A 19381-nucleotide genomic window follows, 5' to 3' on the forward strand; every position below is an offset into this window, starting at 1 on the left:
TTTTAGATGGTCGTCCCTGGTTTTCGGCGATAATGGAAACCAAGGATGCCTGTCTCAAAAATGACCAAATCCAAGCCATTTGGTCATGGGAGGAGCCAGCATTCATAGTGCACTAGTCCCCCCTGACATGCCAGGACACCAACCGGGTACCCTAGGGGGCACTGCAGTGGACTTCATAAATTGCTCCCAGGTGCATAGCTCCCTTACCTTGGGTGCTGAGCCCCCAACCCCCCCTAAAACCCAAAACCCACAACTGTACACCACTACCATAGCCCTTAGGGATGAAGGGGGCACCTACATGTGGGTACAGTGGGTTTCTGGTGGGTTTTGGAGGGCTCACATTTACCACCACAAGTGTAACAGGTAAGGGGGGATGGGCCTGGGTCCGCCTGCCTGAAGTACACTGCACCCACTACAAGTGCTCCAGGTACCTGCATACTGCTGCGATGGACCTGAGTATTGCACTTGAGGCTGGCAAAAAAGTATTTTTAAAGATTTTTTTGAGGGTGGGAGGGGGTTAGTGACCACTGGGGGAGTAAGGTCATGACCGATTCCCTCCAATGGTCATCTGGTCAGTTTGGGCACCTTTTTGATGCTTGGTCGTGAAAAAAACCAGACCAAGTAAAGTCGGCCAAGTGCTCGTCATGGACGCCCTTCTTTTTTCCATTATTGGCCGAGGACACCCATCTCCTAAGCACGTCCCAGTCCCACCTTCACTACACTGCTGACACACCCTGTGAACTTTGGTTGTCACCACAATGGAAAGCAGTTGAGGGCGCCCAAAATTGGCTTTCGATTATGCCGATTTGAGCGACCTTGTGAGAAGGATGCCCATCTCCCGATTTGTGTTGGAAGATGGGCACCCTTCTCTTTTAAAAATTCACCTGAATGTGTGCCTAACGCAGCTTAAAAGAGCTTACCGGAGGGCACGCTCAGGTGCCCTACAGTAAGCTTGGTATTAATGTGTATACACCACAAGCAAAATAATTTCTTGCTTTTTTTCATAGAGGGGGCATGTCGAGGGGTGGAGAGTGTTTGTGCACTAATCAGTATATCTACATTACCGCACGCTGATTAGCATAAGATTAGCACATGAGCCCTTACTGCTTACAAAATGGGTGGTGGTAAGTGCTCACACGCAAATTTTTGTTAATGGCTGTGTGATAATGGCAATATTAGTGCATGTAAAAACTCTCAAAAACTGGCAGTAAACCAAACAGTTCTTCTAACTGAAGTAGTGTCAACTGTACATAAAGAAGAACTTACTATTTCACACCACTTACAGTGAATTGACTAATAGAAAAAGGACCTCAGACGGAGCTACATGATATGAGTTTTTAAAATGTCAGAAGTAGTGTGACACTAATTTTGACATTTTAAAAACTGCATTTTCACTAGGAAAAAATCTTATAGATTTATTAAGCGCAGCACCACTTTTACAGCCAAGTATGGTGCATGTATTAGGGGGACACAGGAAGTGTGGCTCTTGCAAAACTTGTCCAATAACTTTGAAATCCGATGTTTTCATTAATCCTATAGATAAGAAATCTTATCACTTACGACATGAAACAAATTACAAGAGAAGTTTGTTGTTTATATTCTACAATGTCAATGCAACAAGATTTATGTTGGGAAGACATCTGGGAGTATACACACACATATGACAGAACATAAATCATGCATACACAGATCAAAACCAGGAGCACCTTTAGTAAATCATTGCTTACAGTTCAAGCATGGCTTTGAGTCTTTCAGGTGCATTGTGATTGATCACGTGCCACCACATAGAGATAGCAGAATATTACAGACAGAACAATGCTGGATCCACAAACTCAATTCATTAGAGCCGATAGGTTTGAATACTTCTGTAAATTGGCTTTGCTTTCTGTGATCTTTAAATGAAACCATGATAACGTGACATGGAGATGACATCAGTGATTTTGTATCCAATCCAGTTGTGAGGAAATGCCAGTGCAGGCTGATTCATTCTCTGATGCTGGCATCTATTTAAACCTTAGGTGCCATTTTATTCACTGCTGTGAGCCTTAACAACACTAGATGAACATGTTCCGCAATACCAGACTATACACTGCCTGATGTTTTATATTGCAGAACAAAATTGGAGATCTTCTGATGAAGCAAGCCAGGTGAAACGGGTGCCTGTCAGGATCTTCTTTAAATCAAGTTGCAAGAGGAAAAAAGGACCCTCTTTAAGATAAGTTGTGTTGTATTAGCTAAGCTGCATTTCATGTGCCAAATGAAAGTAAATCAGAAATATTAGACAGAAGACGAAAGGTTCAAATTTTTAAAGTAAAGAAAAAGAAAAAATGGATAATAGTTTTCAAGAAATAAAAGATTATCAAACAGGTTTTTCGGACTAATGATCGATTGCTTGCTCATGTTATGAAAGAAAACCACATAGAAGTTGGGGCAAACATATCATGTAGCTCAATCTGAGATCCTTTTTCCTATTAGTCAATTCACTATAAGTGGTGTTAAATAGTTAAGTTCAGTTAATATTAGCCATTAATTTGAAAAATAGAAACAAATCGGCCATTTTTTTAACATACTAAGCTGAGGATTTCAATCTATTGTCCACAATGATTCAAAGCTTATTCTCTTGGGTGGTGGCTTCTATTTTAGAATCCAGCATTGTGTACATATAGTTAATAATATGTTTCCCTGTATGTGACTTTTTGCACTTATCCAAGCTACATTCATTAGTTATGAAAATTTTGATTGACCATTATGAGATACTCACCTCACAAGGTCCTCCTGTAACTCCTGTGATTCCACACCTTTAATCCATTTTGTATTATCCGCAAATTTGCTCACTTCATTCATTGTTTTCTTTTCCAGATCATTTATACATAACTTTAAATGGACTGGTAGCAGGACGGATCCCTGTGGCAACTACATTTCACTTTGCTGCCTTGGGAAAACCAATCATTTAGTCTTACTCCCTTTTTTCTTTCTTTTATCCTGTCATGAATCACAGCAGGTCATTGCTTTCTTTCTTATGTATTTAACTTCCTTTTACCACATCTTGATAACTTCCCTCCTTGGAGTGCAGAAGATGAAACCCACCATTAATACTTTGCATTATCAGGCTTCTCTCCACCTCTGCTCCTGCTCCCAAAGGGTTATTTAGCCACCTAGATATACAGGGTCCGATATTCAAAGCTAATTATCCACGTAACAGACCTGCTACCTAGATAACTAGCACTCTGCAGGCCCACTCAGTGATTTTCAGTGGCATTAATGGACAATTGTGCTGAAAATCATCTCTGATCACCTCAGCACAATGTGGGTAGTGCTGGGGAAGTCTAGTGGTAGAGTTAAAGTGGAGCCAGAAGTTATCCTGGCACTGCTAATTAGGAGTATGAAGCCAGAAAATTTTTCATTTTCAGTCCTTTCCCATGTCGTTTCTGGGAATGTTTGTTTTGTTTGGGGTATTTTTCTGTATATTATCACAGGAGCAATGTCCTTAAGAGCATACACTCTTTTGGAAAGAATCTACACTCTTTCAGAAAAGTGTGTACTATTGACAGCACATGAAAAACACATGAAATCCATTATTTACCTACCCTAGAATTAGAAAACCATGGCAGCAAGGTTAGCTCAAGGGTATTTGATATGTTAGGTAAACCTTCCACCCTGCTGACTGAAAGCAATCTGCTGCCTGAAGCAAGGGATAAGATGGTGCCCTCTCCTCACCTCCCCCCAAGGTACCGAAAAGGGAGCATCCTCTCATTCAGAACACTAGTAGGCCGCTGCCCCAAGAAGAAAGAATGTAACTTATATTCCCAGCCTAAATAATACATAGATGTAACATTGGTTCTTATAAGGAGTCAGAAATCCATTTACTGGAACAAAAGAAAACAGTACTGCACTCCAAATATCGAGCTGAAATCACTGCTTACTGGTGATACATGTGATGGCAAAGTTTCCTGATTTCTGGCACGATGCCCATATATTAAGGCAGGGCTCTCTCTGACTGCATGTGTGCACAGGATCCCCTAAATGGAGTTCTGTTAGGTCTTCTGTGGCGCTAGTGATATATTCATAGCCTCTAGCATTTAATGGCAGTCCATGCTATTTATTTATTTATTTATTTATTTATTGCTTGTAAATGCTGTAGTAGTGCCTATATATATTTTGTTATGGTGAAGGGATAAAAGAAAAATGGGTGGTGGAAGGTATTGACAGATGAAACACAATTGCAATGTCTACTATTCGCGATGGATTGAAAAGAAAAGAAAAAACATTTTTTGTTTTTGATATTTCTCCTGATGAAGGTTGCGAAACAGTGGGGTCCCTTGCTGTCGGGAAAGTTTGTAAGACATTGCGAGTGTGGAGGATTATATATTAATACCCACTTTGAAAAAAATTGAACAAGAACAAATTGTATTCAACTTTATGACCGTCGTAAAAGTATGACTGGAGGAAACTAATGAGCTATTTGAAACACTTTCATTATTGCTACCTGGGAATCAGGACGTAAAGACTTTGGAAGAGGCACAAATCAGCACTTTAAGCTAATTTATTGATTTTTTGAATGTTTTGTTGCTGATATATGCTGAATAGTAGACATTGCAATTGTGTTTCATCTGTCAATAGCTTCCAGTTTTCATCTAGAGGGGTCCAGGAATGGATACTATAGTTTCTTACATCCAATAGTACTCTCTATAGACTTTGATCATTTTTTGATATTGGAAGATACTCCGTTTTCCATTTTTTGTTCACAGAATCTTTTTCTCCCCAAGTGTGGGAGTTTTTTGATATCTGTGATTTTTTTCGGAAGGCGGTAGGAGCCCATGATGTTGGCCATTTCAGTGGAGTCCTAGTGTTAGGTTCCCTGGGCTGTTGAGGCTATTTTATTCATATAAATTTCTTATGTTAGATCAAGGTCTTGCGCTCACCTTTAGACTGTATAAAAGGAGTGATACTTAGTGTTTCTAAAATACAAATCAACATATGCAACCAGCTTCACATACCTATGCACCAGAGCCTGGAACACACTACCGAAAGACCTAAAATGCATGAACAAATATCTAACTCCTGAAAGACCACTTCTTCAGGAAATTCTTTTTCAACATGCCCACATAGTCAAGAAGTAAAACACCAGCCAACACACCACATTCTAGAAACACTGACTAACCTGAACATTGCCTATGTCCGATCCTAAACTGCTCTGTAACATTTCCACTGTAAGTCATATTGAACTGACACTAGATTGGAAAATGAGAGGTACAAATGTTGAAATAAATAAAGTCTCCTATATCATTTAGATCACACTGGTATCACAGCCCTTTATGTTCAATGTAGTTTGTTACCTTTTTCTCCAGAAAACCGATATCACCTTTGTCTGAAAAGGCATAAATCAGTCTGAGGCAGAGGGAAATGAAGCAGGTAATTCATTCTATGGCTCACAGCAGGCTGGGTCCAAAAAAACGTGTTTACATGTTCATTATTACTCAATTTACCACTGTTCAGCCACCCACATAACCTCAAGCTCCAGAACTGAATAGCAATTATTTTTATTCAGCAGTCTTCCCAAATCGCTACTTGCCTCAGCCTTCTTTCTGAACTCTGATAGGGCGTATCAACCCTATATGAACACTGTCAATTTTGCAGGACATTTTGAAATTTGCCCTTTACGAATATAAATGCATAAAGTGTTTTATGCTCATGGAGAATAATGGAGTAACTGGCCAAAAAAACAGCAGTCCTACTATCATTTCTCAAAACTTCCACAGCAGAGATTAATCCTGCAATAGGCTTTATTTAGTTTCTTCCAGGGACCTTAACCCCCGACTGTAAAAGCGTATTTCTATTTGATGGCAGAAAAATTCATGTGCCTGCTTCATAAAACTCTCTGCTATAGAGCTTTAAAGCCTGGAACAGATCTCTTTACTTCTTGTTTCACACCTTCCCTTCCTCCCTGCCCATACTTTACAAGTATAATCATAACTTCTCATCCTGTTCCCACACACTGTCACATTAGATCAATCCTTGCACAGCATAAGCCAGGTGCTGGACATATCATGATCTCTGCACATCCACAATCAATTTATTCTCCCCTGCCAAGCCCCACATTTAGTTTGTATGGAACATCCGATTCATAAACTTTATTGTAAATCCTCCAATTATTGCATTCTAAGAGCATTCTATTTTTTTACACATTGATACATTCACATTTCACAGAATGGGATCAAAAAATGTTTGCATTTTTATCACACATTCCTATTTAGATCTACTTTGGAGAAGAATATTCTACAGCAGTGAATCTCAATCCATTCACTGGGTAAATCTCTCTTATCTGCACCCTTCTCCTCCACCCCTAACTCCAGACTCCGTTCCTTTTATCTTGCTGCACCACATGCCTGGAATAGACTTCCTGAGCTGGTATGTCAAGCTCCATCTTTGGACGTCTTCAAATCTAGGCTAAAAGCCCACCTTTTAATGGTGCTTTTAAATCCTAACCCTTACTCACTTGTTCAGTATCCATATTTTATCATTCTCACCTTAGTAATTCCCTTATTTGTCCTGTTTGTCTGTCCTGATTAGATAGTAAGCTCTGTTGAGCAGGGACTGTTTCTTCATGTTCAAGTGTACAGTGCTGTGTACATCTAGTAGTGCTATAGAAATGATAAGTAATAGTAGTAGTAGTCAATCAGTGTACTGGGACACCCTGATGCTTTCATTAAAGACCATGCATCCAATATGCAAAAGGTTTTAAATGGGCAGAACAAAGTCCAGCTAGGTTAAATGTAAACCGCTCAGGTGGTTGGCAATGGGAGGTATAACGAGAATTAAATAAACTTGGAAACTTCCTAATGATTACTGTTGCTGCCAGCTCAAGGTGAAAACCTTGCAGGTCTCCTTTTTCCCCCTTCTCCCTCAAACAACAGTGGTTAAAAAAACAAACAAAAAATAATTTAATCTTTGATTTTTAGTGATTGGAAAATTGCTAGTTTTGGGAATGTGCATTTCTTACTTCTTTGTATTTTGTTCCATACAGGATGACATGAACTTCGTTTTTATTTCTCCTATGTTAAACTGCTCCCAGAGATTAATTTGTGACTCTGATTTTTTGTGGCAGTGGAGGGATTTTGTGTTACTATTACTGAAGTGATAACAAAAATTTGATTTTTCTTTTGTTTTTGGAAGCCATAAGAGAAAATGCTGTAACGCTGCCCTGTATTGATTCCAGGATAGGTTAACAAGGTTGTTGATATTGACAATAAGATTAGTGTGAATTTGTCTACCATTCAGTACCTAGTGTACCTGAAAGTAACCCACCTTGAGCTACTACTAAAAAAGTTCTGAGCTAAATCCAAATATAGAAAAAGTAAGTGCAGCACATCAGTCCCAGATATCTCATTAATGAAACAAGCAAATATTTTAAATATTTATAAGAATAAATTCAGTAACTCTCATTTCAATAACATTTATTTTAAAAAGTAAATTGTTAAGAATAGTTTAATTTCTCTTGCGCCACTTTTAACTACAGTGAAATGATACTTGGGATCTTTTTTTTCCCTTTAATTCAGCTGCATATTGTAATGTTTACTGTGTCCCACCCATGAATACAGTCAGTCAGGTGTGTCATAACAGAACACAAGTTGAGAACCGTTTTTCTAGTGACAACAGTGCAGGGGGCACAAATAAGCCCAATTAGGGCCTTAACGCACTTTAAGGAGCCCTTTTACCTAGCTGCAGTAAAAAGGGCCTTGCAGTAGCAGAGGGGATCACTTTTGCCACACTGAGGCCCTTTTTATGGCAGCAGGTAAAGAGGCTCAAAAAATACATGGCTATATTGCATGGCCATGCGGGAGGGAAGCAGTTACCGCCACCCATCGAGGTGGTGGAAAGGGCTCCCATGCTAACCCAGCGGTAACCGGACAGCTCGCAGCACTGCCCGATTACTGCTGGGTAAACCCCACACCAGAAAATCAGGTCTGATTTCCTGTAGCATGGAAAATGGCACTCGCTGGGGCTGGAACTACCACCAGCTCTCGTGTTGGGACGGCGGTAGCTCCGAATTGGTGCATGGTAAGCCAGCGTTGAGCTTACTGCTGCTTTGTAAAATGGACCCTATGGGAATTAATGTGAGCTAAATGCTAAGAAGCCCATAGATATAAAATGAACTTCTTAGCATTTAGCAAGTGGCTAAATCCCTCAACGCACGTTAAGACCCTAATGCTGCTTGATGAATTACCCCCCTCCCCCCCCTTGGTTATGCAGCATTTTGCAAAGGTGTTCATGAAACTTAAAACAACAATAACAACAACATAGAAACCACCATTTTTCTACAGCAAGGATCACCCAGTAATGGAAATGATTTAATTTGGAAAAGCACTGTGTATAGAACAGGTACCAATGGCATGAAATGTCAATATTAATAAAAGCAAGCTGTGACACCATCTGGAAGTACGGTGCTAGCCTGCCAAAAATTAAATTATCATAAAAGCTAAAAGAAAAAAACAGTAGTGTTGATTCATGCATCTAACTTTCGTCGTTGGACTTAAGCCTGCTGAAACCTGGTGTAAATGCTGGTACGCAAGTTAAGTGTGCTGAGGCCATATTCTATAACTACAGACGCAACTTCTTGGAACGTCTCTGACACGCACGTAGCCACACCCCCTTTTGAGTTACACACTAGTAGAGTTAGGTGCCATATCTCAAAGAACAGTGCACAGCCAGATGCATGTGCAAATTTTAATGAGGGTCAATTAACTTCAATACTTGGTTGTCACCCAATTATTTATAGTTAAGAGTTCATTACTCGATTAGGGGCCCTTTTACTAAGTTGCAGTAAAAATGGCCCTGCGATAGCAGTGGGGGCCATTTTTGCCATACACTGAGGTCCTTTTTACCGCAGCAGGTAAAAAGGACAAACAAGACATGGACATGCAGTAAGAATGCTCTTTTTATGTGGCCCTGTGGGGGGAGCACTTACCACCATCCATTGAGGTGGTGGCTAGGGCTCCCACGCTAATCTGGTGGTAACCGGGCAGCGTTTACCGCCAGGTAACCTCCTGCAGAAATATTTTTTCAAATATTTCCGCTAATGCCAGAAATACCACGCAGCCGGGGGGGGGGGGGGGAACTACCGCCAGCATCCGCATTGGGCCAGTGGTAGTTCCAGATTGCTAAGCGGTAAGCCCGTGTTGGACTTATCACCTCTTAGTAAAAGGGCCCCTTAATTTATACACGCATCTTGGGCATGTGCACAAATTTGGGCAGCTTAAATAGAATCCGGGAAAAATGTAAGCTAACATGGGGGAGTGCATTGGGTGCAGGCTCACACGGTATGCACCAGTGACAGTTGTATCTTGTGCACAAACTGACACTTGGGATGTCTGAGCACGTATCTGTGCATGTGCTGGAATGTGCTATTCAAAACCAATCCAAACGCAAAATATTTGTGTATATAAGAATAAAGGAGAGGATATTCAGCAAATCAAAAGAAAAGGAAGGAATTCTTAACCTACAAATCTAGAATTTTGAAGTTGGGAGGTTCCTTTAATTTAAAATTTCCTTGTCGATGCTGTATTTCTTTGCAATCGGTTAATTATCTTTTCTTTAGTCCTAAAAAATTACTCAAATTTATTGAGTCAAAAGAAAAGGCTGTACCGCCAATAGAGATAGCCCCATAGTTATGGAGAGTGCTGTAAAATTGGCTGTGGATGTTTTGCTCTCTCATCTGCTATTTAAATGTATGTAATTGTTTCCATTTGCTTTATATTTCTTAGCTCTTGATTCGACATATTGTGGACAAAATGAAAAAAGTTATTTCTTCAGTTATGGGTGGTATTTTGTAATACCGTATGTTATTTCTGATATTTCCATACATTTATGTTCTGTTATTAATATAAATGTGAAATGAATAAATAAAGAATTAAAAAAAAGATTTGTGAGCTTTATATCATGAACCAACACCATCACTAAAGCTCCTCATAACAGCTCTTTTCCCATCATAACATAACATACTGTAAATGCTTATATTCCACAAAAACCTAGACAACTCACCGCAGATTACAAAACAAAGAAAACTGGGAATAGCCCAGTGAAACTCTACATATTAAAAATAACACTTAAAGGTACAATATTAAAAGCAAATTCGAGTATTTACAAAACAAAACCAAGTTTTCAAATGCTTACTAAAATTCAAGTAGCCCGACAAGTATCTAAGGGGTCCTTTTACTAAGGTGCTTGGTTCAGGTGCTGCTAGTTTGAAGTGAGAGCGATTTATTTATACAATTTAGGGAGTCTTTTACTAAGCCACAGTAGTGTTTTTAGCTCACGGTAGAAATCAGCTGGCAGTAAATGCCGAGATGCCTCCTATTATATTTCTATGGTAAGGCACCAAAATGGGACAGAAACATACTTATGAACCCCTTTTCAGAATAGCACTTGTTTCTATGTGGATCTGCAGTAGAGAGGTGTGGTAGCCATGTTAGTCCACTTTTAAAGGTAATCAATAGAAATAAAACACATGGAAAAGAAAATAAGATGATACCTTTTTTATTGGACATAACTTAATACATTTCTTGATTAGCTTTCGAAGGTTGCCCTTCTTCGTCAGATCGGAAATAAGCAAATGTTGGTAGATGACAGTATATATAAGTGAAACATCAAAGCATTTCAGTGACAGTCTAACAGGATGGGGGTGGATAGGTGGGAGACAGGAAGAGTCGGGTGGATGAGGGACAGGGAGATATGCATGGAGACAGGAGGGTGACAAAGCAGTACAATTTTATGGTTTATAATGGGCTAGAAAACCCAGATCTTTGTTAAGTCCTGTCTGGTGGGTGTCAAAATATTTAATCATTCTGACTTCAAAGGTCTTACATTCCTATATTGTTTTAAAGTTCCATTTCAGGATTCTTACCATGAAATCACTGGTACAGTAACCTGGTTTTGTAAAGTGCTGCCCCACAGGGGTGACATCCTTATTGGTACTAGCATTTTTCATATGTGTGGATCTGAAAAAGAGGGGGAGGCATAATGATGGGAGGGACATGTGCGGGTCAGGGGCATTCCCTTAAGATGCATGCAGTTTTATAGAATAGTGTGGATCCATATCCAACTTAAGTGCCATGATTCACACCTGGTTTTAATTGGTGTAAATCTATACACCCAAAGTTGAACACGTGTCCCACCACTACACGCTATTTATAAAGGGCACCCATCCCAGAACGCCCTTTACAGAATACCACTCAGTGGCAATTTTTTCAGCACCAAATTTAGAGCACCATTTACTGAATCCAGCCCTAAGTGTCAGTGCTGACATTTAACACAGTGACAATACCAGTGTAAGGGTTTACCATGCACCAAACCTGCTGCTTCACAGGCTAGGGGCTAGAGACTTGCAGTTGAGGCACAGAAACTACTGCTTAGCTACAGCCTGAGCTCCCAAAAATGTGATAATGAGGGGAAGGGGAAGCCTACCTCTGGACCAGCAATATCAATTGCAATACATAAGTAAGCCCAGTCAGACAATTCCTTGCTGGTTCAACAGTTTTACTTTGGGGGAGGGGGGCTGACTTTCCTCTACTGCTATCCTAGCTACTTGGACTGCTTCAAGGTAAGATTTCCTTACTTGCGTCATGATTGAATCTTGCATTACAATTGGTTCTTATCTCATGCTTGACTCCTGTACTGTAGTTAGTTCCCATTATACCTGTGATTGTGGTTCCACATCAATTCCTGCTCCACATCTGGTTCCTGATCCTGTCTGTTTCCCACATTGCTTAACTCTGCCCTGGGCCTGGCTTCTAAATCCATGTCTTTGCCCAGGGGAGATCATGTCCACCAGCTGAAAACTGACCCCGGTATCAACTTGCTCCAATGCTTGCCTATAAGGTTACAATGGGTTCAATATTTGTAGATCTAATCGAACTGGTTGATGGTCCTTGAATCCCACTTTAAACATGGAATCTAGTACGTATAACTCCATATTTCCCACAGTTCAAGTACTGAAACAGCACAAGTATTTTAAATCTTTCAGTGGTCATGTTAACCTAAGGCGATTTTTTATTTTGCAGACTAATAATGACATTTGCCTAGAAACAGTAAGAGGGCTGACACTAAAACAAAAGTAAGTGCAACCCAGCAAAATATCATTGTTGGCAGTCTTCCTCAACCCACCCGCTGATCTAAAAATATTTCTACATTTATTACATAAATGATTCATCAAACTTAATATTAACAGAATATCAGTGTTTTCCCTACAAAAATTAAAATACATAAAGGAAAAGGCCAAAGCTGTTATTTTCCTGCCGTGAGTTTAGTTATCAGAAGATGTCTTCATGTTACTATCAAGTTGAAACTGGGCCTCAGAAAGAGGTTATCGCATTATTATATAGATTGTTGTTAGCCAAGATAAAAAAATATATAGAGTGGTGTGAAACATTCCTAGATAGAACCTACTACAGATGATTTATAAAGGTGGCTTACGTTTTAATAACCTAATATTTCATGGTGCAACAGCCACCAGAAATGATTTTTACAACAACAGAACTACATATTGATTTCTCTCACTCTCTCTCATACTTATGCTCTCTGTGCTCTTCAAATGAAGTCCTCCCCCCCAACCTGCTCCTTTTGAGGGGGGGAGGGAATTGTATGTTTGTTTGTTTGTTTGTTTTCTAGCAACTATAACAAAAATATACAAGCAAAATACATTTGCTAAAGAAATTAGGATGGCAAGCCATAAAGAATCATTCACTATATAGATCATAAAAGCAAAAAAAAAAAAAAAAATACAATCCCATCCTTTCATGGTCCTCAAAACAGGGACAGATCAGAGAAATTAAGGAAGAAACTTATTAGAAGAAAAAAGGAACAAACAAAAAAACAAAAGCCACTATTGCATGAATTCCGTTACTTTATTATCTAGAAAAGCTTGACGTTGTTTACGGTCAGCAAATACATAACACACATTTTGAGACTTCACCAATCATGTATGAGGAAATCTTGAATGCATCTTGAAGACTCAACATTGAGCCATGTTTTGGCATATCCTCCTGCCTCAGGAGTCTGCGCATTGGTATGTGTGGTAATGATGTGACTACAACACTACATATTGAACCGTGTGAGAGCACAAATGACAATCTCTGAGTATTGTAGTACATTCTTAGTTGATCACAGCCTCTCAAAAGCTTTGCAGGCTCCATTCTTCCTGTTCCAATGGCATTCAACAACACAAGTAAGGGACCAACTCCCCCTCTCACTATTGGCTAACACTTGGTAGCAGGCTGGTAAGGAATGTGAGCAGGCAGACTCAGCAAAACGCCTTCCTCAATGTATGGGAGTCCTCCTTCTCCCAATGCTACAGCATCCCAAGTCAGAAGAGCAGTCTTCACTAACTGATCCATTGACAACTGGTCAGCTGGGTGGGTACTTGGTAAGACTTGATTATTTTCCCCTTCTGTTTTCTCATTGCCATGGTTCAAAAACAATAGAAACAGCAAATACAAATGGGAAGGAAGTAAGCCCAACGTCATGCAGTGGCAGCCATCTTGGTCTCTCCACACACTGCTCCTTTTGTATACAGCTACCTCTATAAACTGTGAGTGTGTCTTGGCTATAAAGGAGCTCAGCCATCCTTGGCTGTTCTTATTGTGTGATCTCCATTTCAAATCATTAAGATTCCACACACATTCTCTTGGGTATGTGTTCAGGGATGTGCTGGCTGTAAAAGAAGCTTTAAGGAAAACTGGGGGATTCTAAAACCACTACAAATGTCATCTAAATAGTATTATTTCACTAAGCACAATGCAAATGAGACTGCAGTGTAATGCTAGAGAACATTATGAGAAGAATCAGAATTGCATTGGCACTTTTCCCATTAAGACACATTGCACTTCCTACAATTTTCAATAGGTCTTATTGTGGTGTATCAAACATGAGCTAGAAATGCCACATCCCAATGGTTTTCTTAATTCCAATATCTTAATGTGTCAGGCATGCAATTTGTTATGTAATGCAATCATAAGAACAAAGCTTAAATTAAGTGGAACATCTAACTGTCTGGAAAAGCTGCTTCAAACAACAGTATAGTTTATCAACATATTGCAAAAGGGCTGTCTGGTAAGGTTTGCCTCTTTGCAGATGATACCAAAATCTGCAATTGGGTAGACACCCCTGATGGATAACATGAGAAAGGACCTAGTGAAGCTTAAAGAATGGTTCAGAATTTAGCAGCTAAGATTTAATGCTAAAAAATGCAAGATCATGCATTTGGGCTGTTTAAACACGAGGGAATGGTACAGTTTAAGGGGTGAAGAACTTTTCGGCATGAAAGAGCAGTGGGACTTGGGTGTAATTGTATGTGATGAAAAAGTGACAACAAAAACTAGAAATATGCTTGGGTACATAGGGAGAGGAATGGCCAGTAGGAAAAAGGAGGTGATAAAAGACTCTGGTGGGATCTCATTTAGAATATTGTATACAAATCTGGAGACCTCAAGAGAGTCGACCCAGAGGGCAGCTACTAAGATGGCCAGTGATCTTCATCATAAAGCATATGGGGACAGACTTAAAGATCTCAATATGTATACTTTGAAAGAAAGTCAAGAGAGGGGACATATGACAGAAAAGTTTAAATATCTTGTTGGCATATAATACCTCTGTGGCAAAAATGAACAGGAGGCAAGTCTCTTTCAACTAAAAGGAAATTCTGGAATGAGAGGGCATAGAATGAAGGTGAAAAAGGATATACGCAGGACTAACCTGAGGAAATACTTCTACACAGAAAAGGTGGTGAATTGTGGAACAGCCTCCAGATGGAACTGGTGCAGAAGAAAACAGTATCTGAATTCAAGACAGCTTGGGGCAAGTACACAGGATCTCTAAGAGAGTGATAGGGAGAGTAGATGGTATGGATAGGCAGACTGGATAGGCCACGTGGTCTTTATCTGCCTTCATTTTTCTATGTAACTTTATTTTTTCCTTTATCATTATAAGGTTATTCAGCAAAATAAAATGCAAAGAATTATTATTATGTTGTGCCATCAGGCTACACTGTGCACTATCACTGTTGCACTGTTCTATGGTTACATACGATACATTTGAATGACTCCAAATGAGGCAACATCATAAAATCTGGAAGAGAATTACAACAGACCAACCTTCAGCACTGCACACACTCAAGCAATGTACAACTCTCATTAAAATGAGAAGCAGCATAGCCTAGGGGTTACTTTCAGGCTGTTTGCATTGGGACAGGTAATTCTCATCCACAGACTACACTACTTTTCAAAAAGCAATATGGAAATATATTCCCCTTAAACTTTGCCACAAGTATTAAAAAAACGCACAAACTTCGCACTTCTTTTTTTGTGCAGGTAGATTTTCCACAGAAAAGTAATGGGCTAGGTTTAAGAAAGGACCCTAAAACTTAGGCACAACAAAATTGAGCGCTAAGAAAGTATTCCATAATGGCAAATTTGGCCACTGAAACTGTTATAGAATTGTAGCCTAAGTCAGCATCTGAGCGCCTAACTTTGCACGAGTATTTACACAAAGGGTATACAACCTCAGCCCTCGTGCGGCAAAATCAAAATTGCCACGCGTCCATAGACCTAGCGGTAAAGAATTTGGGCGGTAAGGACCTATGCGCGTCAGATGCCACGACGCGTGTCTGCTATGCGTGCCAGAAAATAAAAAACAGTTTTCAGACGCATGTAGCAGACACGCGTCAAAAATGAAATTACCACAAGAGCCACGCGGTAGTCGGGTGGTAACTCCATTTTGGTACGCGTTGGGCGCGTGTAGGTACCTACACGGCTTAGTAAAAGGGGCCCTAAGTTAGGCACTAATCTATAACTTGTGTGCACAATTTTACACATTAGCTGCAAAATTGTGCACCTAAGTTTATAGAATTAGGGGGAATATGTGTAAATGTGAAGTAAAAATTTGCAGTAGCACATATAAATTGCTATAATGAATGCACAATAACTACAAAACTTGTCTGTAGGAGCCTCCTCAATAGCTTCCTTTTCAGATAATGTAAAGGAAATATCACCATAAGTTAACTGCATTGCCCCCCAATTAAAATGCAGCATGATTGTCATGTTTAAGATAAAGCAGTGTATAGTGCCATGATCATAACAAAATCAATCAAGGGAGAAGAATCATTCACTCATTTCCGTATATCTCTAAAAACTATTTTTTTTAAAACTGCTTTTGAAATATGATCTCTTCTGTTGATAAAGAAAACCACACAGGTATGACACAAATTGCTTTACGCAATAAGGAGGGGCTATAATTTAGATAATTATATAAGACTGATGAAAATGATTGTTGTTGTTTTTATCTCTTATATGGATGCTTAGTTTGTGCTATCCTATCAGAAAATGGATTTCCTAGTTTAAATTATATACTTTGTTATTGTATTTTTTAGATGTGTAAACCGTTCTGATTCGCAATGCAATAAGTGACAGTATAGTAAACAAATAATCGATAAATGATAAACGATGCACACCCCGATCTGTGGCTCCAGCATTCCTCATCACTGCTCCTCACTGCCTCCTCAGACAGTGCAAATTGCTGCCTCCCCTCCTTCCCCCCCTCCAAAGAGACCAGACAAGCTATAGCACAGTGTGTATGGGCCATCTGTGATTCCCATGCAGTTCCCATCCTCAACTTCTCTCCAATACTGACCCCACAGCCACCTCCTTTTTCCTGGCCACTAATGTAAGTAATTATGTATAAACTACTCAAAAAAATGTTTGTTTAAACTCAGAATTGGAACTGTTCATTGAAGGCCTCTTAAAGTTCAATTCTAACAAACATGGCCCCCATGCTCCCAGGGTATAGAGGGCAAAAACACACTCACCAGACAACCAATAACCACAGACACAAATTGTACTTTCATAGGCCTTTTTTTACCAACCAGAAAAAGGGCAAAGACAACAGTGGAAAAATACTCCAAATGGAGAAAAATCAACTGTTCCCAAAAAACCTGGTAAATTCCCAAGCAAATCTCCATGAACAGTTCCAACACCTGAAAAATTTCAAAAATAGCCATAAAAAGAAATCATAAAGCATCAACACAGTTCCAAAATAATTAACTCATAATCACAGTTCCAAGACACCAAAGTGCTGAGCTATTGAACTGGAGAAAAATACTTAGCTTCGGAGCTCAAGAGAATTCCTCCTATCCTGGACTCAAAATCTGGTTGGTAAAAAAGGGCCTATGATAAATAAAATTTAGGACTCCAGTTATTGGGTGTCTGCTGAGTGTTTGTTTTGTTTTTGGGGGTTTTTTTGGGGGGGAGGGGTTGCACTCAATAACCTGGGAGCTTTGAAGCCATATTTGTTAGAACTGAACTTTAAGAGGCCTCCAGTGAATGGTTCTAATTCCGAGTTTAAGCAAACATTTTTTGGAGTAGTTTGTCTTATGTTTGCTACTCTTACATTTTTGGTTACTTCAAGTAATTATGTATATACTTTTATAGTTATGAACACACACTTTTTTCACTAGAGTAAGGGAATTGTCAGACTGTTAATTTACAGGTCTACATTTCTATCTCTGTGAAAGTGCCTTGAAAATGTAGAACAATGTTTATGAACTCAAATAGGTTCTTATAAACTTGTCCATGAGTATTCATGTATAAAAAGTAGATGCATAGAAAAACAAGGGGTAATTTCAAAAGTTTCTTCTGTGTGCAACACCTGTTTTGTAAGCAGGAAAAGACTTGAAACTTGTGTGACTGCATACACATGGTTATGTTTATATTTATTAGAAGTTATTTATTTATTTATTTTGCACATTTATACCCCACGTTTTGACAACAAAATGTGGAAGAGTGGCCTAGTGGTTAGAGCATCTGTCTTAATACCCAGAGGTGGCAGGTTCAAATCCGACTGCTTCTCCTTGTGATCTTGGGCAAGTCACTTAACCCTCCATTGCCTCAGGTACAAACTTAGATTGTGAGCCCTCCAGGAACAGAGAAATAGCTAGTGTACCTGAATGTAACTCATGTTGACCTACTACTGAAAAAGGTGTGAGCAAAACATGAATAAAGTGATTTATATAGTAATTACAACAAAGCAATTTAAATACCACATCTTTAGAAAAACAGAAGGAAATGACAATAATTAAACAGAGAAGTAAAAAGACTGACATAGATACATTAAAATACCTCCAGTACTGTTTAAGGCATATCAAGACAGCATTATTGCAACTGCATTAATGTTCATACAATCCCTGATACTCGGCTTGTGGCGGTCAGTGTGTTTAAAAGTGCTGACCACCGTGGATTTATTTTGGCTTAGATATTCAATCAGTGTACCTCAAGGGTCTGTCTTGGGACCTCTTCTCCTCTCAATATATATTTGTTCCCTTGGTGCTCTGATCTCCTCGCTTGGTTTTCAGCACTACCTTCACACTCATGGCTCCGAGATCTACCTCTCTATGCCAAACATTTCACCATGAATCCTAGCCCAAGTCTCAGCCTGACTGTCAGACTTTGCTGCCTGGATGACTCACCACTATCTAAAACTGAACGTGGCCAAGATTGAGCTTCTTATCTTTCCCCCTAAACCTACCTCTCCTCTATTCCCATTCTCTATTTCTGTGGATGACACTTTCAACCTCCTTGTCACCTTAGTTCATAACCTTGGGGTCATCTGTGATTCTTCTCTTTGCACAGATCCAATAGACTGATAAGAGCTGTCTTTTCTTTCTACAATATCACCAAAATTGTCCATTCCTTTCTGAGCACACTACCAAAACCCTTATCCACACTCTCATCAACCTCTTGCTTAGAGTCCTGCTTGATGAAATGAGTATGTGTCCTTGGAATGATTGGATCTTTTCTTTTTAATGATTAGCGTTCTATTTCTGATGTTTTTGAGTGTAAATCACCTTGACTTGAGTATTTTCAAGATTGGTGATACAGCAAATTTTTTAAAAATAAACATACTGCAATTTGCACCTCACAAATCTCCCACTAAACCATCTCTCTCTCCTTCAATCTGATCAAAATTCTGATGCACAACTTTCACCAATGTTACTATGCTCACATAACCACTCTCCCCAAGTCACTTCATTGTCTCCCTATCTGTTTCCACAAACAGTTTAAAATACAAAATAACAGACATTAAACTCGGGGACGGGGTGGGGGGGAGCTCTGTCTCACTAGGTTCACTTTTTTTTTTCTACTGTTGACCAGGTACGAACAGAGTATTTTAAAATCCCCCTTTTACCAGGAGATTTTATTTTATATATCACTAAACACCACCTAGAATTTCCACCTTTACAGCAGCTTTTTAAAACAAAAAATAAACATCAAGGGCTTCATTTCAGAGCACTTAAATGTTAATGTAATTCTAAAAGCAAGTAATTAAGGTTACACCATTT

General features: G+C 39.3%; 1 protein-coding gene across 1 annotated transcript in view; it reads right to left on the reverse strand.

Annotated features, from left to right (window-relative positions):
• The window catches only part of RYR2 (ryanodine receptor 2), a 908577-nt gene that overhangs the window by 817572 nt on the left and 71624 nt on the right, over nt 1–19381 (reverse strand). The window lies entirely within an intron of this gene.

The sequence above is a fragment of the Microcaecilia unicolor genome, chromosome 3, assembly GCF_901765095.1.
Source record: "Microcaecilia unicolor chromosome 3, aMicUni1.1, whole genome shotgun sequence".
NCBI lineage: Eukaryota > Metazoa > Chordata > Amphibia > Gymnophiona > Siphonopidae > Microcaecilia > Microcaecilia unicolor.